General features: G+C 38.7%; 1 pseudogene; it reads left to right on the top strand.

The window, feature by feature from the left end:
* Positions 1 to 2,010: 2,010 nt before the first annotated feature.
* Positions 2,011 to 26,777, top strand: LOC123752591 (voltage-dependent T-type calcium channel subunit alpha-1G-like; annotated as a pseudogene).
* The last annotated feature ends 359 nt before the right edge of the window (positions 26,778 to 27,136 follow it).

The following is a 27,136-nucleotide window of genomic DNA, read 5'->3' as shown; positions in this document are numbered from 1 at the left end:
TATGACACTCAAGGGATTTGTTGAACAGCAGAGCTATAGGTGGCGCAAGGGCATGGGAGGCGCTCTTGTATACAATGGATGGGATTTACTGGTGTTCCCAGCTTTGGTTTTTAGTGAGTGTATGATGGACACAACATCTGTCGGGCTGACTGGTGAGAGGAGAAGATAGTTTGGATAGCTGCCTGAGAGATATGTGTTGATATGTGTCTGAGTCTGTGGGATTTTACTGGCAAGATTAGCACCAACTGATGAAAAGAAGCTATTAAATTCATTTGCCATTTCTAAGTCAGTTGATGGTGTAAGGCCATACTTAGAGAGTGTTATCTGGTTGTGGGAGTGTTGTTTAGTTCCTAGGATATTAGAGATGGTTTTCCATGTGTTTTTCATGTTGCCTTTTGCTTCTAACTCTATTGTCATTACCTATCCTCTAAACCTTACATTTGTCAGAATTAAACGGCCTCCCCCAATCTTTTGACCATATTTCAGTACCCAATTTAGATCGTTCGATCGATCAATTTAGACCCCCTTGTATCATGTATCATCATACATGATGATATAATGATACACACTACTGGGTATGCTGATGATATAATGATACACACTACTTGTTATGCTAACATGCAGAACACTCTTAACTCTGTATTAGTCTTATGTCAGGACTTAGGTTTAGGCATATCTCAGCAGAGGAAACAAAGATACTAAACGGGTGTCCACCCAGGCAGGGAGGAGCTGTTCGCAAGATGTAACTGTATGATGGCTCCCAGCTTGACTATGTTAACAGATTCAAATACCTTGGCCTTGTATTGTCCTGTTGTATTCAAACTCTGTCGTCAGTATAAAGAGAGGCTCCATAAGCCCTCTTGGAGATGTTGCAGGTTATCACTCAGGCTATGGTGCCAATGTCACAATTGTCAAAATGATGTACCTTGCATACATCAGATCTTTAGTGGATTATGCTGCACCTGTGCTTGCCTTGATGACTGAAAGAAAGCTTAAAGGGCTTGAAAACTTGCAGAACGAAGCCTTGAAGATAATCCTTGGATGTCCCTAGTACCACAAAGATACTTAACATGAGGAAGGAACTTAATATTAACTTAATAATAGAATATGAGTGCATATTCTACTGCATTACTCCTTGTAATGATCCTCATATTGTGCTTCAGTAATCCAATGTATAACCCTGAGATGTTTTCCTAATTGTACTTAGGATTCCTTGTTCATTATTGTGTATTGTTCTGATCTGCTTTTGTGTCGAAAATTCTTGCATCGTACCTGTAAAAAAATTTTTGACAATTTTACTGTAATTATCCTGCTTAAAGTCATCTGTACTTGTAAAGTAAAGCTGTAATGTACCTGTTAAACACTTTTTATCAATTTTACTCCTAATTATTTCTCTAAAACTTTGTTTGTTTAAGGACTTGCCCGAAACGCTATATATAGCTAGTGGCTTTACAAGATTGTAATTCCAACTTAAACTCTATGTTGTCTCTTAACCCCCAATGTACGTTTTTGTATATATATAAATAAATATAATAAATAAATAAATAAATAAATAAATAAATAAATAAATAAATAAATAAATAAATAAATAAATAAATAAATAACGAGGGATGGAGGCATTAATGCGCAGTACGTGCTTCCCTTACCTGTGACGTCACAGCCTCAGCTGACGACAGCATAAACACAGGCGGCCATTTTATGTTCCATCAAGATTAAAAAAAAAAAATTTAAATTTTGCTCCGAAGGGCGAGTTTATTGGGCAGCGCCCAATGTGTTCGCAATAGACTGTTCTACAAGAACATATGTATAAAATGTCACACAAGGATGCGTTAGACCGGCCGCAAATGAATAACTATACATTGATCACTAGCCGTGAGCTCCAAACAGCGACGAAATGTTTCTATTCTTTTCAGGGTTGTAAACTCGATACTTGTTCTACAGCATTAAATTTGGTATCACTAAAATCGCAATAAAATTCCCTACACGGACATAGCATATAAATGTAGAATCATGATCGCGCCCACCTTCAAGAGTGTGGGAAGTGGGTGAAGTGTTACCCGTTACTGCACATCGACGAAATTAGTTTTGAAAAGTTTATTCTTTTCACTGTCCTGACCTTAATTTTCAATGTACGTATTTCATTTTTGTACCAATGTGTTCGTAATAGAATGTTATACAAGAACATATGTATAAAATGTCAAACAAGGATGCGTTAGACCGGCAACAAACAAAAAAACCTACGTCGATTAATTACCCTCGTCGTGTCAACAAAACAATAGTTATACCACGAAGATCCAATACAATGCCGTTCTCTCAAATAGGCTTTTGACTATTAGAGAAAACGAAAATTTTATGGCAAACATGTTCATAGTTTCTCCAAGTCGATCGGCGTGTGAGAATTGAGACCACTGACAAAAGTTTCCCAGTCTGTCTGCCTCAGCTCTACCATACGTTCCCTGGCCTCAGCCAGAGCCGCTTGAAAGAGCTTAAGCATTTCAGCAGTGCGGGTCCTTCTATAAGCTAGTCCAATTATTCTTCTGGCAGTGCGTTTTAGTACATGCAATTTAGAATCATTATAATAAGCATAAGTGCTATTACCAGTGTAATTTGGGTTACGTGGCCTGGACGATGGATCAAGTGATTCTATGAATGAACATAACACAGGGGGATATTAATAAGGGTAGAGTTGACTAAATGTAAACTCTGTCAGCAGAACTATTCGCATACTTTGCGTCATCATATAATGGAATGTGAAAAAATCGCTGAATTTAGAGATAACACCATCAATAGTGTCCAAGAAATGTGTAAGTACTTCATTCATAATGATGTGCTGCCCGAAATCTTAACGAAGTATCCAGCATTTGCTTACTGTAGGCAAGACATCACATAGTGACTGAGGGTGTGCGAATAATTTTGTTGACAGTTTACATTTGGTCAGGTCTACATCAGCAGATAATGAGAATTCCCAGTGATACTTGTAACCGAGTCTAAGCCGAGCGAAGAGACATGGGAGATTTTACATAAGTACAGTACATGGTAGTTTAAGTAGCAAACGCATGTCAACGAATAACAAGTATATATAACAAAACTATTCTTATCTCATCTGCAGTCTCTAGTAAATCCACTGTTTATGTGAATGAATGTCTGACCAGGTGCAGGCAGAATCTCTTTTTTAAACTGCGTGGTTTCTGCAAAAATTCCCCGTCAATCAAACACTGTTTTGTGCGAGATGGTAAAATTATAGCTAGGAGGACTGACACTGGAAAAACCTATTCAATAACCACAGAAGCTCACCTTAATTCTTTCCTCAATGACTGTGGGATATCTGCTGTATAGCCTGAATTCAAATTATAATCTCATTTAACTACCTATGTGTACTCTAGCTCTGCCTTTCCCTTCAAAAGGTTTTAACTTTAGTTAAAAAAAAAAAGAATAATATTGTCATCTTTATTATTGTCTTTTTTTCTTTTTACTCCCATGTTCCATAGTACACTGGCTTTGCCTGTGTCCTCTAGTATTAACTTCATTATCCAGTGTTATTGAGTGTATCTCTATTTAAACTACCTCGGTTTGTTTTAGTGTAACTTTAGTATTCAACTATAGTGTACTTATAATAGTATAGTAAGCAAGCGTTTCATTTTATAGGTTTCATAATTGTTTTTTTACTTTTTTGGTCATCTATTGTTATTAATTATTTTAGTTAATTTTTTACATTCCTAGTTCCCATTAAGTTTTTTTTCTTTTACTTAAAATTACCATTAAGTTTATTTTACTTTAGAATTTTTAATCTACTTTTTTCTTTGTTTTCTATTTTGTAATTTGCCATTCTTGCCTTGTTTTCCTGCAAACAGCCTTTTTATGCAGACAAGTATAGACCCAGAACTAAACCTCTTATCCACTATCTATGACAATCATCACTTCAATGATCAAAATTGCAGATATTTTACAGCACATGATGTAAACAATGTATTAACAGATAATCACAATATCTCTGTAATCAACTTGAACGTTAGATCCCTAGGTAAACAACTTCGATGATGTTAGTGCCTTGATTGAAACTATTGACAACAAATTCTCTTTTATTATACTTACTGAAACGTGGTTGAAAGAGGATACTACTCAACTCTTTAACATGCCTAACTACTCGGCAATTCACAACTGTCGTCAAATGCAGAGAGGTGGTGGTACTGCTCTTTACTACCACCAAGAACTAACATGCTTAAAAATAATTAGAACTAGAGACTGCTGTGGGGAGTATATCTTCGCCAGTTTCAGAGTCAAGGGTACCGAGTCTGTCCTGTCTGTGGGTGCAGTCTATAGAATTCCTAACACTGATGTGTCTGAATTCAACTCAAACCTTAGAAATCTAATACTAGATAACAGACTGAACAAAAACCATCTAATTATCGCAGGGGACTTTAATATTGACCTCTGCGAGCCTGAACACCCTACTGCTGTTAGCTTCCTCAACTGTATGAATTCCTGCTTCCTCATACCCTTAATCACTAGACCTACTAGAATCACTGATAGTACTGCTACGACTCTAGATCACATCTGGACCAACATAACCTCTCCGCTTACTTCAGGTAGAATCACCGATAGCACTACAGACCATTACCCCACATTTCTCTTAACTAACATTAGCAAACCACCTCTAGAGACAAGGGAGTTAAGCTTTAGGCTGCACAATGAAACTGCTATAAACATTTTTATAACTGCTGCTGATAATGTCAACTGGGAGTCCGAGTTAGGTAACATGTGACCCATCAACCTAGCAGTGCAATCTTTTCTACAAACAACTCTTAGCCTTTATAACACCCACTGTCCTATGCTTACAAAACAAGTCACAAGCAAAAGGCATAACAATCCTTGGCTTACAAAGGGAATACTTAAATCCATTAACAAAAAACAGGACCTTGAGAAGAAGTATAGGTTAGGAAGAGTCTCCAAAGAATTCTCAAAGAATTACTCGTCATTGCTATCTAAAATAATTAGACGAGCCAAAACTAATTACTATGAAGATAAATTTACCCAAATAAAGAGCAACATTAAAAAACTTGGAGCACAATTTCACAAATATTGGGATCAAAGAAGATTTTAAATAACAAACCAACACTCCTTTCCAATAACGTTGGTCAGCTTTCAGCCTCTGATTCTGCTATTGAGTTCAATAGGTTCTTCTCTTCCATTGGGTCATCCCTTGCAAATGATATTCCATCTTCCTGTACTGATGTTAAGGACTATCTTACAGGTAACTATCCACAGTCTCTGTACCTAAAGCCTACTAGTTCCACTGATGTCACTGAGATAATCCTTTCCCCTAAAACCAAGTCTAGTGCCCTCGAGGAGATACCAACTTTAATTTACAAAAAAAACTCCAGATCTTTAGCCCCTGCTATTGCATTGCTCTTCAACAAGTCACTTGAACTCCAAACCTTTCCAAACATTCTAAAAAAAGCAAGAGTAACCCCTGTCCACAAATGTGGTGATCTCACAGATGTTAACAACTACAGACCTATATCAATCCTGCCTAACTTGTCAAAAATATTCGAAAAAACTAATCTACAAGCAGCTTTACTCTTTTCTAGCCAAACACAATATACTTAGCTCTTGTCAATATGGCTTCAGACCCAAAAAAAGCACTAACGATGCACTTATTAGTATGATTAACTTAATTCACGCAGCTCTTGATAAAAAGGAGTTTCCTGTTGGGTTATTTGTGGACCTGCGTAAGGCTTTTGACACTGTCAACCACCAAAACCTTCTTAAATTACATCATTATGGAGTCAGAGGACACTCCCTGCAATACCTCAAATCTTACCTTACTGACAGGCTCCAATATGTTTCTGTGAATAATACAATTTCTCCCACCCTACCCATCAACATTGGTGTTCCTCAGGGCAGCATACTTGGCCCTCTCCTCTTTCTCAATCTACATTAATGACCTTCCAAATGCCTCCCAACACCTCAACCAATTCTATTTGCTGACGACACAACCTTCATTTACTCCAGTCCTGACCTCCTTGCTCTAAATGCCACAGTAAATACTGAGCTAGAGAAAGTCCATCTTTGGCTAACTGCCAACAAACTCACCCTTAACATTGACAAAACGTTTTATATTCTGTTTGGCAATAAATCCTCTAATCAGATAAATCTCAAAATAAACAATACCCAAATTTGTAACAAATTAGATGGCAAATTCCTTGGCGTTCTCATCGACCACAAGCTGAATTTCCAGGGACACATTCTAAATATATCAAAAAAAGTTTCAAAAACTGTTGGCATTCTTTCTAAGATCAGATATTATGTACCCCGCTCTGCCCTGGTAACTCTCTATTACTCCCTCATCTATCCATACCTCAACTATGGTATTTGTGCTTGGGGTTCTACTACCCAAAGTCATTTACGTCCTCTAATTACCCAACACAAAGCTGCTATTAGGACAATATCCAACTCTGGCCCCAGACATCACTCGGTACCCTTACTCAAATCTCTGAATATGTTAGATATTAAGTCACTGCACATTCTCTCTTGTGTATTATACATATATAAAACGCTGAACTGTAATGCCAATCCTGACCTCAAAAGCTTCATTGAAGGTTGTAACAGAACCCATGAGCACCACACCAGAAATAAATACAGTTTTGATATTCGTAGAGTATGACTTAATCAAACTAGAAATGCTCTACAAATCAAGGGACCCAGAATGTGGAATGACCTTCCCAACCATGTTAAAGACTGTACCTCTCTCAACCAGTTTAAGATAAAAACTAAAAACTACCTAATAAATTCCCTGTAACCTACCTCACTCCTCTATTGTCAACCCATGTCTATTTTTTTAATCAACACTGTCAACCTATTGTATTTGTGCTGCTTTTTCAGTCATGTTCCCCCCCCTTTTTTTTTATCTTTATTTGTATTTGTTCTCAACACTTTTTATTCTTTATTCTCACTTAGTATTAAGTTCTAGATATTAATGTTTTTCTTGCCCGAAACGCATTGCGTAATAGTGGCTTTAGGCATTGTATGTACTAGCTCTATCTATATATCAATCCATTAATGTAACATCACTTGTATGTATGTACCTTACCTGAATAAACATATTTATTTATTTTATTTAACTGCTATTGCCCTGTGGATTCCTTGTGGGATATTTAACCTTTCTAATTTGGTTGCCTGAAGATACCATGTTGCAGATGGCAAACCTTCAGCTATTCTCTGGTGTAGGTAGGCTTTGTTGAGATGTGAGAGTTTTTTGGTGATGATGTTTTTTATGTTCTCTAGGCTGGGTTGAATTGTTTTATGTATCACTGGATGACGAGTTGCCAATTTAGCAATTTCATCAGCTTTTCATTTAATGGGATTCCAATATGGGATGGGAATCCAGTTTAAAGTTATGTTGAGTCCTTTGCCTTTAAGCGACTGCTCCAAGATACAAATGGTGGTAATTATTTCCACATTATCTTTCCACTGTTTTTTGTCCTAGTATTTGAAGTGCAGCTTTTGAGTCTGTTTGTATGATTGCTTTTTGAGTGTTTTGTGCAATCACATATGCGAATGCCTGTTGTATGGCAAACAGCTCAGTTTGGGTTGATGATACTATAGTCCTCCCAGTCTCCAATATGCCTGAACGCTGGTCGTGCAAAGAGCAGCGCCAGCACTCTCATATTCTGTGTCCACCGATCCGTCTGTGAAGATGTGGGTGGCTCCTGCTACTGCTATGCTATACATTTGCTCTTCTATTATGCGCCTTAGGATTGTCGGATCATAGGCAGCCTTTTTCATTGGGAGACTTTCTATTACTATTTTGAAAGTAGGCTCTTCCCACGGCGCAGAAGGAGTGTAATTTGGGTGTGGATGATCACCCTCTCTATCAAGAATCATGTTTTTTAAACGTAGTCTGTTTAGGACTTTTCCTGCTCTTTGCAACCCAAGAGTTTCCATTGTTTTGGCCTAGTCCAACCACCAAGGCCTGCCGTACTGGGATGGATCAGAAGAAATAATTATCTTACTGATAATTGTAGCTGTCCTTTGTGATATTCTTTCTTGTAGAGAGGGCAAACCCGTCTCCAGTCTAAGAGTTTCAAGCATGGTCCACATGGGGCTCCCAGTGCAGCTCTCATAGCATTGTTTTGGGGCAACTTCAAGCTTTTTCCACTGTTTGTGTGATAGATTTGTGAGTGCAGGTGCGGCATAATCGATCACTGATCTGACTGCCTGTACATAGTATGTGCGAAGGACTTGCAGATTGGCTCCTCCAGAAAGGGAGGTTAGCGACCTGAGGATTGCCGTCTGGGCCGCAGTTCGCTCTCTCAAGTAAGTGACCCTCAGCATTAAAATTCATGTGTGTGTCCAGGATGATTCCTAGATACTGATAGGTGGTCGACCCATTCTATTGGTTGACCCTGTACAGTGAGTTGGATGTTGGGCTTCGCTATTTTTATGGGCATGGCCTTTGACTTTGAGGGGTTGAGTTTGATCCCAATCTGTTTTGCCTCTTTACTGATGCAGTCTAAGCATTTGGGTGCAAGGGCGCGCCGCATCCCTTCCTTTTATGATGATGACAAAGTCGTCCGCGTAGTTTAGCAGCCTGCAGTGATGTGGGAGTTTCAACCTCATTATTCTTTCCATTAAACAGTTGAAGAGAAGAGGGCTAAGAATACCTCCTTGCGGTGTACCATTTTCATGTCTTTTGTACTCAGAGACTGTGCCATGAAGTTTTACTCTTGCTTCTCTGTTTATGAGACAGTTTTTGGTCCAGGAGAGCAGGTTGCCTCTGACCTCTTTGTCAATGAGGCAGCAGAGAATAGCTGGGGCGCTAGCCAGTTCAAAGGCTTTTTCGAGGTCCAGGAATATCAGCATTCCTGGTCTGTCATTCAGTGGGCTAACAGAGTTGTAATACATTCCACTGTGCCAACCCCTCTTCTATAGGCATACATATCATGGTGCAGTTTAGGCATTTTCCACTCCAGTCTGTTGAGTGCCATTCTGTCAGCCGTCTTGGGCTGCACAGCTTTGGAGAGAGATGGGCCTGGGATTCGCTGGATCTTTGGGTTTTGGGATCGGCACTATGTCTGCTCTATTCCAAGCAGAAGGTCTAGTTTGAGAAGTCCAGGCTCAATTAATTATCCTTAGGTATGCAGCGTCTCCCTCTGGGCCGAGGTTTCTAATCATTTTATAGGTTATTTTGTCGGCTCCAGGGATGTATCCTTGGAGTTTTTTCTTAGCCCTATTGAGTTCATCCAGTGTGAAGGGGGCATTAGTGTCAGAGACTTCTTCACATGCTGTAAGGATTCTGTGCCACCTTTCTTCCTCTAGTCCGGTCTGTACTGCTAATACACCTGGTGGAAGTTGATTGCTGGCTGCTCTCTCTGCAAACCTGGTTGCCAGTACTTCGGCTTCCTGTTGAGGATCCTTGGGGTGTGGAGCTTTAGGTGTTTTATTCCCTTTGGCCCGGTGAATTTGCTGCCACATCTCCCCGAGAGGGGTGTGTTCATTCCAACCCGTTCTCACACAAGACAGCACATATATGACTTAATGCTTAAAGTCAATATGTTGAATATGAATTAGTAAATATGTGATATATTCCCAGTTACTTTTTTTACCAAGGCCCAAACTCTTCCGCACGTACCAATTTACGTGTCACAGTACCCGTCTGTCAACATAGATAGCAGAATATTCGTGATTGGTTCAATTATAAGGAAAATTGTAGTTTTCAGGTCCCACATGGGTTGTGAAATTTACCTACTGTTGTCCATGCTCTTATAATATTACAGATCAGCTATATCCTATTGAAGGCTCGTAGTTTTGTTTTGAGAAATATTAGTTGTTCTTAGTAAATTATAATAAGCACTATAAATTATTACATAGAATAACAGTGCTTCACCAATCAATATTATATACCATAGTTTGGCTTTAAAAATCTTTAAAGAATGTTTTGTAGGAACGCTAACAGAAAACGATGTTACATTTGAATGTCTAAGGGGTAAATTACTGCAAACAGGACGGTTTTGTGTCTACTATACCAACTATAGCTAGGATGGGTATATTGTCACCTACCGCCTGTTAGGTGGGAAAGGGGTCCAATACCACCCACAGGATGGGTATGAGGGTCACATCCACCCACAGGATGAGTATGGGGATCACATCCACCCACAGGAAGGGTATGGGGTCCAATACCACCCACCAGGATGAGTATGGCGTCCACTACAACCCACAGGATGGGTATGGGGCTCCAACCACCCATAGAATGGGTATGGGGCTCCAACCACAAATAAAATGGGTATAGGGGTCCAATAATACCCACTGGATGTTTAAGGCGTCCATTGCCGCGCGTCGAGCTCGAAAACCGCAGCATTCATCTCAGACCATGCCTATTTCACACAGATTCCTTAATAAACGTAAGAGTTTTATATGTCACAAGAAAGATAGAAATATAAGCTTCATTCTAAATACCATACCATGGGCATATTTAAATTTAAAGCGAAGATACGTGTACTTTTATAATAGCCGAGCTTTAACCCCGGACAGATTGATCGACCGAGCAACTCTCTCTCAGAACAATGTTTATTTCACGTGAATTCGTTAATAAACATATATGTTTTATATGTCTCAAGAAAGGCAGGACATATAAGCTTCACTTTAAACACTTTACCATAGACATATTTAAAGTTCTAATGAAGATACATGTATTTTAAAAAATTACGGAGCTCCCACCCCGTACAGACTGAACGACAGAGCAACTCTCTCTCAGATCAATGTTTATTTCACGTAAATTCGTTAATAAACACAAATGTTTTATATGTCTTAAGCAAGATAGAAATAAGAGCTTCACAATATTAACTGGGATTCTGAATTCAATAATACCCATGATATAAATTCATTAGCTAACCTCTTCCTCTCCAAAACTCTAAGCCTCTACAACCTTCATTGTCCCCTTCTTACAAAGCAAGTAACTGACAAAAGATTAAACAATCCATGGCTCACAAGTGGCATTCTCAACTCAATCAACAAGAAACATGAATATGAAAAGAAAGTTACGATTGGCCTAGTTTCAAAGGAAGTAGCTAAAAGGTACTCATCAATGCTTACCAGTATCATAAGAAAGGCAAAACTTGCATATTAATGTGAATAGATTCAATGAAGCAAAAGGCAACATGAAAAACACCTGGAAAACTATCTCTAGTATCCTAGGAACTAAACAACACTCACATAACCAAATAAAACTCTACAAGGATGGGGATATACCGTCAACTGATTTAGAAATGGCAAATGAATTTAATAGTTTCTTTTCATCGGTTGGTGCTAATCTTGCCAGTAAAATCCCACAGACTCAGACACATATTAACACATATCTCTCAGGCAGCTATCCCAACTCTCTTCTCCTTTCACCAATCAGCCCGGCAGATGTTGTGTCCATCATACACTCTCTAAAAACCAAGGCAGGGAACACCAGTGAAATTCCGTCCATTGTGTACAAGAGAGCCTCCCATACCCTTGCCCCACCCATAGCACTACTGTTCAACAAATCTATAGAGTGTCACACCTTCCCTGATATCCTCAAAAAAGCAAGAGTAACGCCAGTCCATAAAGGAGGCAATCCGGCGGACATAAACAATTATAGACCAATATCAAATCTACCCATTCTATCAAAAATATTTGAAAAAATTATTTACAAACAGCTCTATTCCTACCTCGTAAAATTCGACATACTCAGCCCCTGCCAGTTTGGCTTCCGGTCCCAAAAGAGTACCAATGATGCAATCATTAGTCTCCTTGACATTATCTACTCAGCCCTTGACAAAAATGAGTTTCCGATTGGACTCTTCATTGACCTAAGAAAAGCCTTTGATACTGTTAATCACAACTACCTCTTACTTAAACTCCAGCATTATGGAATCCGAGGCCTTGCCCTTGACTACATCCGATCCTATCTTAGTGACAGACACCAATATGTAACCATCAATGATACAACTTCTTCCACTCTACCAATTACCGTTGGAGTGCCACAGGGCAGCATCTTAGGACCTCTTCTATTTCTTATATATATAAACGATCTGCCTAATGTCTCTAATATTCTCAAACCTATATTGTTTGCTGACGATACTACCCTTATCTACTCAAACCTCAACCCACATACACTAAATAATGTTGTGAATAATGAATTAAAAAAAGTCCACTTATGGATGTCAACGAACAAACTAACATTAAACATCGAAAAGACTTACTACATCTTATTTGGAAGCAAATCATCAAATGCAATTCAGCTACAGATAGACAACATTAACATCAGTAATAAAAATGATGGCAAGTTTCTTGGCCTATTCCTAGACAAGAGACTCAACTTCAGCACCCACATTCAACACATAACTAAGAAAGTCTCTAAGACAGTTGGTATACTCTCCAAAATCAGATATTATGTTCCTAACTCTGCTCTCCTCTCACTATATTATGCACTAATCCACCCCTATCTTAATTATGGTATCTGTGCATGGGGGTCTACCACTGCAAACCACCTTAAGCCCATCATCACACAGCAAAAATCTGCTATCAGAATAATAACTAACTCTGCTTTCAGACAACACTCAGCTCCCTTGTTTAAATCTCTAAACTTGCTAAATATTAACTCCCTCCACACATTCTCTTGTGTCAACTACATTTACAAAACCCTGTTCTTAAATGCAAACCATGCTCTGAAACTCTCCCTGGACAGATGTAATAGGACCCATTATCACCACACCAGAAATAAATATCTCTTTGATATCCCCAGGGTCAAACTTAATCTGTGTAAACACTCTATGCAAATTAAGGGACCTAGTCTATGGAACTCACTCCCTAGTGAATTGAAAAACTGTAAAACTTTTGCCTTATTTAAAAGCAAAACCAAAAAGTACCTAACTTCATCTATTTAGTTTCCTACACTGAGCTTTAAATTTGCTCTGTACCTAGTGGTACCCAATCTCCTAATTTTTATGTAATATCAAACAACCTTATCATTGTGTTCATTGCTGTCTTCTTTTATGTGCTAGCCATATGCTGTATTGTGACTACCAATTTTTGTCAACTACCATTCAAGCTGTCATTGCAATCAATCTTATATTGTTTCTGCTGTATTGTGCCTACCAATTTGTTGTCAACTACCATTTTAAGATGTCATTGCAATCAATCATAGCTACCTATGTGCTTTAATATACTGTACCTATAATTTTCTCTCATCTTTTTTTTTTCATTCCATGTAATCTGTTATCATTTTTTTGTCTATAAATTTTGCAAGTATTTACCTCCTTAAAATTTTCTTAGATTAAGGACCTGCCCGAAACGCTGCGCGTGCTAGTGGCTTTACAAGACTGTAATTACCATAATTGTATCCTCACATTCCTTATGTACATTCTTGTATATGCATAAATAAATAAATAAAATAAATAAATAAATAAGCTTCATTTTCAATACATTACAATAGACATATTTATAGCTCAAGTGAAGATACATATGTTTTTATAGTAGCGCTCAGTAGCTTGTCGGGCATGGAGTGCAGACGCCTACGCACTTGCCGATATATTGTATAATTATCAAAGATACGCTAATAAAGCCTAAAATCTTATATGCCTCCAGAAAGACCGAGATATGAACATTATTATGATTTCACCAAATGAAATATATCATGTTCGAGAACAAAGATATATCAATTTTAAATTAAGTTTCGACTCTTGCTCGGGCGAGAGAGAGGGAGCGACTCTCGCCCCATCTATTGGAGATTCTGTCCACTAAAGACCCAAAGCTACTCAAACCCTCCTAGCATTATTTAAGTAATGAAGTAATATGGTATATTTACTATAATGTGGGTGATGAATGCAGAACATGAGAAAACATATATTTACTCCAAACTAATATAATTTCATTATGAAATAAGTAAATAAGTAGCATCAAAGGAAGTCGACGGTCCAAGCGTCAATGTTGTGGAACGACTTATCCAAGATATATCGTTGTTTGGAAAGTGTTTGTTGGCATATCCAGTTGTCGCACTTCTCTGCACAAATTATCACAAATTTAAATTATAATGTTAACAAGTAGAATACGTATTTTTAATAAAATCTAACATAGCTAGCCAGAAAACATTTAACATTTATTAAAAAAATATATGTTTGGAAGTTAAATCGACTTCATAGGACAATAGTGTTGTTATATATACTCGTTATTCGTTGACATGCGTTCGCTACTTAAACTACCATGTACTGTACTTATGTGAAATCTCCCATGTCTCTTCGCTCATCTCACCGAACCCTACAGGCTCTGTGATATATTGCTTAATTAATTGAGATTCACAAATAAAGCTTATAATTGTATATGTTATCAAAAAGGCAGAGCTTATTTTAGTTCATTTATTATGCACCCCATACCCATCCTATGGGCGATAGTGGGAGTGTTACAGAGGCGCATAATGGGCTCAGGGACTGAGCCCCACAATTCATATAGCCAAGGAAGTTATAATCTTGATAAGCTAGTTACAAAAGTCAATGCACATTGTCACATCAACAATGGGCTCGAGACCGACCACAAGTACAGTTTATAATTTAAGCAACTGACATATATGGAGGGCTAGTGTCACAATTGATTTGTTTATCCTACACATAACCCCCTCTCCCCCATCCAATGGGCAGCGGTGGATAGGTTACAATCAAGTCGTTTTTTGCGTTTTATTCAGAGATTAGATCTTATTGGGTGAGGAAAGATATTCATATTTTAAAGAAGGCTTCTTGGCTGATGCTCTCCATTGATGGAAAATATACAACCTTTTGAAAATCAATGTTAGTTTGATCTAGATATTGTAATTAACGAAAGTATTTATGTCATCTGAAAGGTAGAAATATAGGCTACATCTAAAATCCTTTGTCATAAATATAACTGAAGTGAAAACGAAGATATATGCGTTTTGATAGTTACTTGATGGCTAGCTCTGAGAGTGTGAAGCCCTGCACACCAGCCAATAAATTGTATAATTAGTTTCCATATATTTTAATTAATCTTAAAAATCTATATGTCAGAAGAAAGGAAGATGTAGCCGTTAATGTGACAACATTTAAAAATATATATATCTTAAGTTAAATAAATAATATCACCTTATCGCCGGTGTCCGGACACATAAAAATTACCTAGGTATCAGTATCCAGCCAGGCGGGGATCACAGGCTGCACAATACTGATAAATTATGTAATGCTCTACTTGTGGTCCATCTCGAACCCATTTATGATGTGACGACTTATAGTGAATTTTGTAACTAGCTCATCAAGATTGTAACTTGCTTAGCTAAATGATTTGTGGGGTTCGGTCCATTCATTTTCTTTCTTTATTATGCACCCCATAATACACATCCCGTGGGCGGTGGTGTAAAGGATTACAGAGGCACATAATCGGTTCAGGAACTGAACCCTCTAGTTCGTTTAGCTAAGCAAATAACAATCTTTTGACGCTAGTTACAAAATTATTAATGTACACATACTTATGCATACATGTACATATTCATACGTATACATATATACATACACATACATATTTAATCACCACCACAAATACACACATCAGTAATCTTTTGTGTCACAAGTGATTCAACAAGAGGCTCACAACAGTCACTATACAAGGCACTTTACATTTATGAGGAGTCGCACAGTTACTAGTCTTGCTGCACACCCACCCAACTGGGCGGCAGCTTTACAGTCATGTGCTCCACACCCACCCAACTGGGCGGCAGCTTTACAGTCATGTGCTCGACACCCACCCAACTGGGCGGCAGCTTTACAGTCATGTGCTCCACACCCACCCAACTGGGCGGCAGCTTTACAGTCATGTGTATGCATTACCTACAGTAAGCAAATTTTGGATACTTCGCTAAGATTTCGGGCAGCACATCATTATGAATGAAGTACTTACACATTTCATGGACACTATTGATGTTGTTATCTTTAAATTCCGCGATTTTTCACATTCCATTATATAATGACGCAAAGTATGCGAATAGTTCTGCTGACAGAGTTTACATTTAGTCAAATCTAGATCATCAGATGTTACAAACTTCCAGAGGTACTTGTAGCTGAGCCTAAACCTAGCAGTGGTAACATCTAGAAGTCTGCTAACATTATTGGATGACCCATAGACGAGCGATTCATCAAAGTTTATACAATATTGTGAAATTGAGAGTCAGTGTAGTAACATAAATTGGTAAATAATAAATATTGTAAGTTAAGAATCTGATGCATGTGTTTGTGTTGGGAGGGGGGCGGGGGTTATACCCTTGGTAAGCGAGAGTGAAAAGTAACCTTAGACGCACTGCGGTCAATGTGGGGGGGGGAGGGGGAGGGAGGGTGGGAGAGTCAAATCCACCCTCCAACATCTGGACATAGTACCACCAGCCTCCACAACACTCCATCAGCCTCCAGCTGATGCTTGTAGATGCCTCATCTAACCTCACTTATGTCACACATTAACCTACAGTTCCTGTGATATTTAAACTCCTCATCACAGTGGCGTCTCACCAATATAAACTGTATTGGATTTTGTCCCGAAATAGCTATATGCTGACTGGACGTGTATGTATGTATGTATGTATGTATGTATGTATGTATGTATGTATGTATGTATGTATGTATGTATGTATGTATGTATGTATGTATGTATGTATGTATGTATGCATGCATGTATGTATGTATGTATGTATGTATGTATGTATGTATGTATGTATGTATGTATGTATGTATGCATGTATGTATGTATGTATGTATGTATGTATGTATGTATGTATGTATGTATGTATGTATGTATGTATGCATGTATGTATGTATGTATGTATGCATGTGTGTGTATGTATGTATGTATGTATGTATGTATGTATGTATGTATGTATGTATGTATGTATGTATGTATGTATGTATGTATGTATGTATGCATGTATGTATGTATGTATGTATGTATGTATGTATGTATGTATGTATGTATGTATGTATGTATGTATGTATGTATGTATGTATGTATGCATGTATGTATGTATGTATGTATGTATGTATGTATGCATGTATGTATGTATGTATGTATGTATGTATGTATGTATGTATGTATGTATGTATGTATGTATGTATGTATGTATGTATGTATGTATGTATGCATGTATGTATGTATGTATGTATGTATGTATGTATGTATGTATGTATGTATGTATGTATGTATGTATGTATGTATGTATGCATGTGTGTATGTATGTATCTATGTATGTATGCATGTGTGTATGTATGTATTCCCAATCACGTTAAAGACTCCCCCTCTATCATCCAGTTAAAGAGAAAAACAACTATACTAAATAATCAACTCCTTGTAACTTTAATTATGCTGACCTTCCTATCTGTATTCAGACTGAGCCTACCATCATTAAAGGTGATTATAACGCTAGCCATAGGAATATTGGTAATTCGCAGTTCAGTAATCGTAACGGCAACCAACTGGTGTCACTATTAGGTAGCCACGATGATGCACAGATTGTGGGTGACCTTGAACCAACGCATATCTACGGAGGTATTCTTGATCTAGTCTCGGTGTCAACGTCTCCCACACCGTGTGCGCCTCGTCAATAGTGCCAGTTATGGCGTCTGATCATCTGGCCATATTAGCCACTGTAAGCATTGGAAGCTCTATCCTCCCTGGTGGAGTGTTCAAGCGGAAGAGGCTGGCTGTGCCCATCGATCAACGAGACAATCTTGTTGCTCATGTGTGTCAGATTGGTGCAGTTCATCTGAGCCTTCATCAGTTGAAGATTTTAACAATGAGCTCACAGGTACTATCGAGCAGTTTATAGAATCACTTGATTCATCGTCCAGGCCACGTAACCCAAATTACACTGGTCATAGCACTTATGCTTATTATAATGATTCTAAATTGCATGCACTAAAACGCACTGCCAGAATAATTGGACTAGCTTGTAGAAGGACCCGCACTGCTGAAATGCTTAGGCTCTTTCAAGCGGCTCTGGCTAAGGCCAGGGAACGTATGGTGGAGCTGAGGCAGACAGACTGGGAAACTTTTGTCCGTGGTCTCAATTCTCACACGCCACTAAGTCGGGCATGGAAGGATATCAACAAGATCAAGGGGAAAAATGCTGCAGAGATCTCGTACCCTAATCCTCTGCACAGAGCAAATGATCTTGTTGATGCTTGGGCCACGACTTTCAGCTTTGACAGTCTTCCTCTACCCTCACAGAATGAATTAAATGATAGATATACTGATAGGGCAAGGTTCCTTGACTTCATGCTTCATCAAGAGGATGACTGTGACATGCTTTTTACTGAATACAAACTAGATTCTGCTCTACATAAAGGCAAAGCTACATCACCCGGGGAGGATGGAGTTACTTACGGCATACTGCTTATGCTTCTGCTAGTTCCAAGGAATACCTTTCTTCAATTGTATAATATGAGCTATGTAACTGGGGAGCTTCCTAAGTCATGGACCAACAGTGTTATTATTCCCATTCCTAAACCTCACCAGCCGAGTGCTTTATGCCCAGTCTCCCTCACTAGTTGTCTCTATAAGTGTCTTGAGAAGATGGTTCTCAACCGTCTCCTTTACAAAATTAATAATATGTTGTCTCCCTAGATATATGGCTTTATGCATGGAAAGAGTGTACATCACTGTATTACCACATTCCTCACCCTGCATACTGATAGGTCATATACCACTTTCCTAGATCTTAAGTCAGCCTTTGACATTGCTAACCCACACGTCATTATGAGAGAACTTGCTAAAATGAATGTTGGAATGTTAATGTTAAAAATTGTTCAAACTGAAATAAATATATAACACTGTACGGTACAGTTGTGTTTAATTATGTTTTGCGATTCCTATGGAAAAGGTATTTGTGCACCAAGTACTACTAGGTCATTATGAGATATGCTGAATGTTGTCAATATACCATCTGAATACGCTTCACTTTGCGTTAATCATTGGACGTCCTAATGATTAAGGTCCCCAAAAGGACTTAATCAGACCTCAGTGGATAATTTTACTCTCCCTCTCTCTCTCTCTCTCTCCCTCTCTCTCTCTCTCTCTCTCTCTCCCTCTCCCTCTCCCTCTCCCTCTCTCTCTCTCTCTCTCTCTCTCTCTCTCTCTCTCTCTCTCTCTCTCTCTCTCTCTCTCTCTCTCTCTCTCTCCCTCTCCCTCTCCCTCTCCCTCTCCCCCTCTCTCTCTCTCTCTCTCCCTCTCCCTCTCCCTCTCTCTCTCTCTCTCTCTCTCTCTCTCTCTCTCTCTCTCTCTCTCTCTCTCTCTCTCTCTCTCTCTCTCTCTCTCTCTCTCTCTCCCTCTCCCTCTCTCTCTCTCTCTCTCTCTCTCTCTCTCTCTCTCTCTCTCTCTCTCTCTCTCTCTCTCTCTCTCTCTCTCTCTCTCTCTCTCTCTCTCTCTCTCTCTCAGAGCATCCCCTTATGTGTTGTATGTGGGTGCTGAAGTTCAGTCTCTTGTCTATGTATAGGTGAAGGAACTTTCCATAATTGTTATTGCTAATGTTTACTTGTAATACTGGGTATACATCCGGTGTTCTTACCCTCGACCGCGGCGAGGGTAAGCCGTGGCCGTATGGTCTGAAACCCACAAATATTTACAATGGGGGGTGGGGGGGGTGGGATAACATTTCCTCTTCAAGCACGCGCACACAAATGAACAATGTTACTTAACTGGAAGCACTCGTACAACATAATTTACACGATTTCTCAGGATAATTATACTTCTTACCAGCATATATACAGTATAGTACCTAGGAGGTTCTCTTCAATGATATCTAAGATAATTAAATGAACCCAAGCAAACCACTGTGGAAATGTGCAGGACAAACATATCAATTGTGACACTAGCTCTCCACTTATGGCATTTGCTTAATTTAGAAACTGTACTTGTGGTCGATCTCGAACCCATGTTGTTGATGTGACGATGTGTTATGAATTTTGTGGCTAGCTCCTCAAGATTGTAACTTGCTTAGATAAATAAATTGTGTGTTCAGTCCCTGAACCCATTATGTGATAAATTAACTAAACTAAAAACTATAGTCTGGCGACGAAGCCTGAACTGCATAATGTAAATAGGGATTAACCAGAAAAAGATATAGGTGAAGAATAACATCAGGTAACTGCGTTAATTACAATATTAGATCAAACTAACATTGATTTTCAAAAATTTGTATATTTTCCATCAATGGAGAGCATCAGCCAAGAAGCCTTCTTTAAAATATGAATATCTTTCCTCACCCAATAAGATCTAATCTCTGAATAAAACGCAAAAAACGACTTGATTGTAACCTATCCACCGCTGCCCATTGGATGGGGGAGAGGGGGTTATGTGTAGGAAAAACAAATCAATTGTGACACTAGCCCTCCATATATGTCAGTTGCTTAAATTATAAACTGTACTTGTGGTCGGTCTCGAGCCCATTGTTGATGTGACAATGTGCATTGACTTTTGTAACTAGCTTATCAAGATTATAACTTCCTTGGCTATATGAATTGTGGGGCTCAGTCCCTGAGCCCATTATGCGCCTCTGTAACACTCCACTATCGCCCATAGGATGGGTATGGGGTGCATAATAAATGAACTAAAATAAGCTCTGCCTTTTTTATAACATATACAATTATAAGCTTTATTTGTGAATCTCAATTAATTAAGCAGTATATCACAGAGCCTGTAGGGTTCGGTGAGATGAGCGAAGAGACATGGGAGATTTCACATAAGTACAGTACATGGTAGTTTAAGTAGCGAACGCATGTCAACGAATAACGAGTATATATAACAACACTATTGTCCTATGAAGTCGATTTAACTTCCAAACATATATTTTTTTAATAAATGTTAAATGTTTTCTGGCTAGCTATGTTAGATTTTATTAAAAATACGTATTCTACTTGTTAACATTATAATTTAAATTTGTGATAATTTGTGCAGAGAAGTGCGACAACTGGATATGCCAACAAACACTTTCCAAACAACGATATATCTTGGATAAGTCGTTCCACAACATTGACGCTTGGACCGTCGACTTCCTTTGATGCTACTTATTTACTTATTTCATAATGAAATTATATTAGTTTGGAGTAAATATATGTTTTCTCATGTTCTGCATTCAGCACCCACATTATAGTAAATATACCATATTACTTCATTACTTAAATAATGCTAGGAGGGTTTGAGTAGCTTTGGGTCTTTAGTGGACAGAATCTCCAATAGATGGGGCGAGAGCCGCTCCCTCTCTCTCGCCCGAGCAAGAATCGAAACTTAATTTAAAATTGATATATCTTTGTTCTCGAACATGATATATTTCATTTGGTGAAATCATAATAATGTTCATATCTCGGTCTTTCTGGAGGCATATAAGATTTTAGGCTTTATTAGCGTATCTTTGATAATTATACAATATATCGGCAAGTGCGTAGGCGTCTGCACTCCATGCCCGACAAGCTACTGAGCGCTACTATAAAAACATATGTATCTTCACTTGAGCTATAAATATGTCTATTGTAATGTATTGAAAATGAAGCTCTTATTTCTATCTTGCTTAAGACATATAAAACATTTGTGTTTATTAACGAATTTACGTGAAATAAACATTGATCTGAGAGAGAGTTGCTCTGTCGTTCAGTCTGTACGGGGTGGGAGCTCCGTAATTTTTAAAATACATGTATCTTCATTAGAACTTTAAATATGTCTATGGTAAAGTGTTTAAAGTGAAGCTTATATGTCTGCCTTTCTTGAGACATATAAAACATATATGTTTATTAACGAATTCACGTGAAATAAACATTGTTCTGAGAGAGAGTTGCTCGGTCGATCAATCTGTCCGGGGTTAAAGCTCGGCTATTATAAAAGTACACGTATCTTCGCTTTAAATTTAAATATGCCCATGGTAAGGTATTTAGAATGAAGCTTATATTTCTATCTTTCTTGTGACATATAAAACTCTTACGTTTATTAAGGAATCTGTGTGAAATAGGCATGGTTCTGAGATGAATGCTGCGGTTTTCGAGCTCGACGCGCGGCAATGGACGCCTTAAACATCCAGTGGGTATTATTGGACCCTATACCCATTTTATTTGTGGTTGGAGCCCCATACCCATTCTATGGGTGGTTGGAGCCCCATACCCATCCTGTGGGTTGTAGTGGACGCCATACTCATCCTGTGGGGTGGTATTGGACCCCATACCCTTCCTGTGGGTGGATGTGATCCCCATACCCATCCTGTGGGTGGATGTGACCCTCATACCCATCCTGAGGGTGGTATTGGACCCCTTTCCCACCTAACAGGCGGTAGGTGACAATATACCCATCCTAGCTATAGTTGGTATAGTAGACACAATACCGTCCTGTTTGCAGTAGTTTACCCCATAGACATTCAAATGTAACATCGTTTTCTGTTAGCGTTCCTACAAAACATTCTTTAAAGATTTTTAAAGCCAAACTATGGTATATAATATTGATTGGTGAAGCACTGTTATTCTATGTAATAATTTATAGTGCTTATTATAATTTACTAAGAACAACTAATATTTCTCAAAACAAAACTACGAGCCTTCAATAGGATATAGCTGATCTGTAATATTATAAGAGCATGGACAACAGTAGGTAAATTTCACAACCCATGTGGGACCTGAAAACTACAGTTTTCCTTATAATTGAACCAATCACGAATATTCTGCTATCTATGTTGACGGACGGGTACTGTGACACGTAAATTGGTACGTGAGGAAGAGTTTGGGCCTTGGTAAAAAAAGTAACTGGGAATATATCACATATTTACTAATTCATATTCAACATATTGACTTTAAGCATTAAGTCATATATGTGCTGTCTTGTGTGAGAACGGGTTGGTTCATTCAGGTGTGAACACCATTCCAGCCACTTTTGTTCTTTTATTTGTCTGGTCTCTCGATGTACATATTCCTTGACCTCACAAAGTAAGATCCTGTTGCGGTCACTTGGCTGCTTTTTGTATAGCTTTCTTGTTCTATTGAGTCTATGGTTGAGTTCTTTGACACGTTCGCAATAGTACCAATGATCTTTATGGTGTCCGGTGGACTGTTTTTTCAGTGGGATTGAGTGGTTGGCTGCACTTTGAATCATAAGAACATAAGAACAAAGGCAACTGCAGAAGGCCTGTTGGCCCACACGAGGCAGCTCCTATTTATAACCACCCAATCCCACTCATATACATGTCCAACCCATGCTTGAAACAATCGAGAGACCCCACCTCCACAATGTTACGCGGCAATTGGTTCCACAAATCAACAACCCTGTTACTGAACCAGTATTTACCCAAGTCTTTCCTAAATCTAAACTTATCCAATTTATACCCATTGTTTCGTGTTCTGTCTTGTGTTGATACTTTTAATACCCTATAAATATCCCCTTTGTTATGTCCATTCACCCACTTGTAAACCTCTATCATGTCACCCCTAACTCTTCGCCTTTCCAGTGAATGCAACTTAATCTTTGTTAATCTTTCTTCATATGAAAGATTTCTAATTTGGGGAATTAACTTAGTCATCATACGCTGGACACGTTCAAGTGAATTTATATCCATTCTATAATATGGCGACCAAAACTGAACTGCATAATCTAAATGGGGCCGAACTAGAGCAACATATAGCTTGAGAACCACACCAGGTGTCTTGTTACTAACGCTGCGATTAATAAATCCAAGTGTCCGATTTGCCTTATTACGAACATTTATGCATTGATCCTATTGTTTTAAATTCTTACTAATCATAACTCCCAGATCTCTTTCGCAATTCGACTTCGCAATCTCAACACCATCTAGCTCGTATCTTGTAACCCTATCATCATTACCTAACCTCAGAACTTTACACTTATCAGCATTAAACGGCATCTGCCAATCCTTCGACCATTTCAAAACCCTATCTAGATCAACTTGAAGTGATTGTGAGTCCTCCTCCGAATTAATTTCCTTACCGATTTTCGTATCATCGGCAAATTTGCAAATGTTGCTACTCAAACCTGAATCTAAATCATTTATATATATTATAAACAACAGTGGTCCCAGGACAGAGCCCTGAGGCACCCCGCTTACAACATTTTCCCACTCTGACTTGACTCCATTTATACTAACTCTCTGTTTCCTTTGGTATAGCCATGCCCTAATCCAGCTTAATATAGCACCCACAATACCATGAGACTCTATCTTTTTAATCAGTCTTTCATGTGGCACTGTATCAAAAGCTTTGCTAAAGTCAAGGTACACAACATCGCAATCCTTACCACTATCAACTGCCTCAACAATGCTAGAATAAAAAGATAACAAATTTGTTAAACATGAACGGCCATTTATAAAACCATGTTGAGACTCAATTATTTATTTATGTTTTTCAAGATGAAGACGAATTTTATTTGCTATTATAGATTCGAGTAACTTTCCCACAATAGACGTTAGGCAAATTGGTCGATAGTTTGACGCAAGTGATGTATCTCCTTTCTTAAAAACTGGTATCACATTAGCAACTTTCCAAAACTCTGGCACTCTGCCTGACTCTATTGATTTATTAAATATGGTTGCCAGTGGGTCACAAAGCTCCTCTTTGCATTCTTTAAGCACCCTGGCAAACACTTCATCCGGCCCTGGGGATTTGTATGGTTTGAGTTTTACTATTTGTTTAAGAACATCCTCCCTAGTAACTGCTAAACTCGTCAACCTGTCCTCGTCCCCACCCACATAGACTTGTTCGGCTGAAGGCATATTGTTAAGTTCCTCTTTAGTAAATACAGATACAAAATATTTATTAAAAATACTACTCATCTCTTCATCACTATCTGTTATTTGACCTGTCTCAGTTTTTAATGGACCTATCCTTTCCCTAGTCTTAGTACGATATAACTGAAAAAACCCTTTAGGATTTGTCTTTGCTTGCTCTTCTATGCGAACTTCATAGTTTCTTTTTGCTTTCCTTATCTCTTTTTTAACATTTCTAGCCAGTTGTACGAATTCCTGTTCTAAAGTGACCTCCCCATTTTTAATCCTTTTGTACCAAGCTCTCTTTTTACCTATAAGGTTCTTCAAATTCTTTGTTATACACTTTGGGTCATTAGTATTCGATCTGTTCAATTTGTATGGTATGCTCACCCCTTTTGGGGTGAGCATACCATACGCAAGGGGATACTCACCCCTTTTGGGACTGGATATATTTTATGCTACTAATTGTGATTGGGTCATTTTTCATGATCAACTTGTGCCTGGTTGTTATTGCTACTCAGTTTTCAGAGACTAAGAAGCGAGAAATGGAGCGAATGAAAATGGAGCGTGCCAGGTTTCAGTCAACTAGTACACTTGCATCTGGTTCCACTTCGGAACCAAATTCATGCTATGCAGAAATTATAAAATATATTGCTCACTTATGGAGACGAGGAAAGAGAAAATTTTACATTCGGTACAAACAGTTTCGCCGGAGAAACAAGTCTGATCATCCTCATCAGCTGAGCCTCAAGAAGCAGCGTCGTCGTCGACAATATGAGGCAGCACAGAGTGCCATTATCAGTCGGGAAGGTGGAGCATCTGGAGTGCCAAGCACTGTAGTAGCCATGGCTCCTACTGTTGGTGGCATTGGACCTGGTGGAGCCTTAACTGTGATGAATAACATAAGCTCAACATGTCCACAGCTTTTGTCACCTCCAGAAGTACACGAAGTTCCAGACGACTCGAGAAACAATAATAATCCCCGCATTAGCCCAGAATTTTCTGACATAGATCCTCAAGCCTCCACACATCGTCCTGTTCTCCTCAAAATCTCAAGCGGTACAAGTGGGGATGGCAGCAATGAGCTCTTGCCACCATCACCAGGTGGTCAGGGCACCTGTACCCCACGACAGCATCGACGTAGCTCTGTCATGTTCAGTGATGTAGTGCTTCTCCATGGTCATGCTGGGGAGACAGCAACAAAAAATGTCTGTCACAGTGAGAAGACTACGCAAACTGACGATGAACCTCTAGATCCATCATATTTCCGTGAGCCCTTACCCCATCACCTCACACACCAGGACCACCTTCTCTTATGCCTCCTGCTCTACTACCCCCTGCTCTACTACCCCCAGCCCTCCTACCCCTTAACAAGAATAAATTTTCCTTGCGTTCTGTCTCGCGAACACCCTCAAATAATGGTTCAGGGGGAAAGGGTTCTCTCACTTGTGGAGAACTACTGGCACTTAGTGGTGCTCTTTCTGCTGCTTTGCCCACACACTTGGGCATTGACTCCCGTTCCGTCCACACACTTTATTCTTCATTGGCCAAAGGAGTCAAACACTTTTCAGCACCAACTTTATTCTTTTCTGCTGATCAAGCCCTGCAAGTTTCACAAATTACTATTCAGAGTCTGATTCCTGTGACTCAGAGTCTGACTGGAGTGATGAAGATTGGAAGGATGAGGGGACAAAACAGCCTTCTTTAGCCCACAGATTTTGTTCACAAATTCGTGTGTATATCCACACGGATCCACCAGCTTCTTCGTATGAAGAAGCTGGTGGATCACCGATACTTTCCACGGGGCATTCTTATTGCTATCCTCATCAACACCCTCAGCATGGGCGTCGAGTACCATAACCAGCCAATGATGTTGACAATTATTGTGGAACTGAGCAACTTCGGCTTCTCAGCCGTGTTTGCCGTCGAAATGTTGCTAAAGGTTATTGCCGAGGGACCCTTTGGTTACATAAGCAATGGTTTCAATGTTTTTGATGGCATCATTGTCATCCTCAGGTAATGTGATAATAAATTTGAGAAAGTTGTTTGTAAGCTAATTTTAATTTTATGCAATTTTTTTGCATTATTAGATTTAAGATTGTATTTTCTGACATGTCAAAAATAATTCCAGATACAGTAAATGGAAATTGGTTGGTACAAAGTTGTTATAGTATTAGAAAAATGCTAAGTTGATTTTTGAAGCACAAAAACAGTACTTTTATTACTACATATATGTAGTATTCAACATGAATATACAAACATCACTAACAACTTGAAATAATAATAATATAAGAATAAAAAAAAAGAAGAAAAAAAATGTTTATTTAGATAAGGTACATACATACAATAAATTTTTACAAAGATTGGTTGACTTATAGG

The sequence above is a fragment of the Procambarus clarkii genome, chromosome 55 (genome assembly GCF_040958095.1).
Source record: "Procambarus clarkii isolate CNS0578487 chromosome 55, FALCON_Pclarkii_2.0, whole genome shotgun sequence".
In the NCBI taxonomy this organism is placed as follows: Eukaryota; Metazoa; Arthropoda; class Malacostraca; order Decapoda; family Cambaridae; genus Procambarus; species Procambarus clarkii.
Note: the sequence above shows the minus strand (reverse complement) of the source record. Positions and strands in the feature narration are given on the sequence as shown.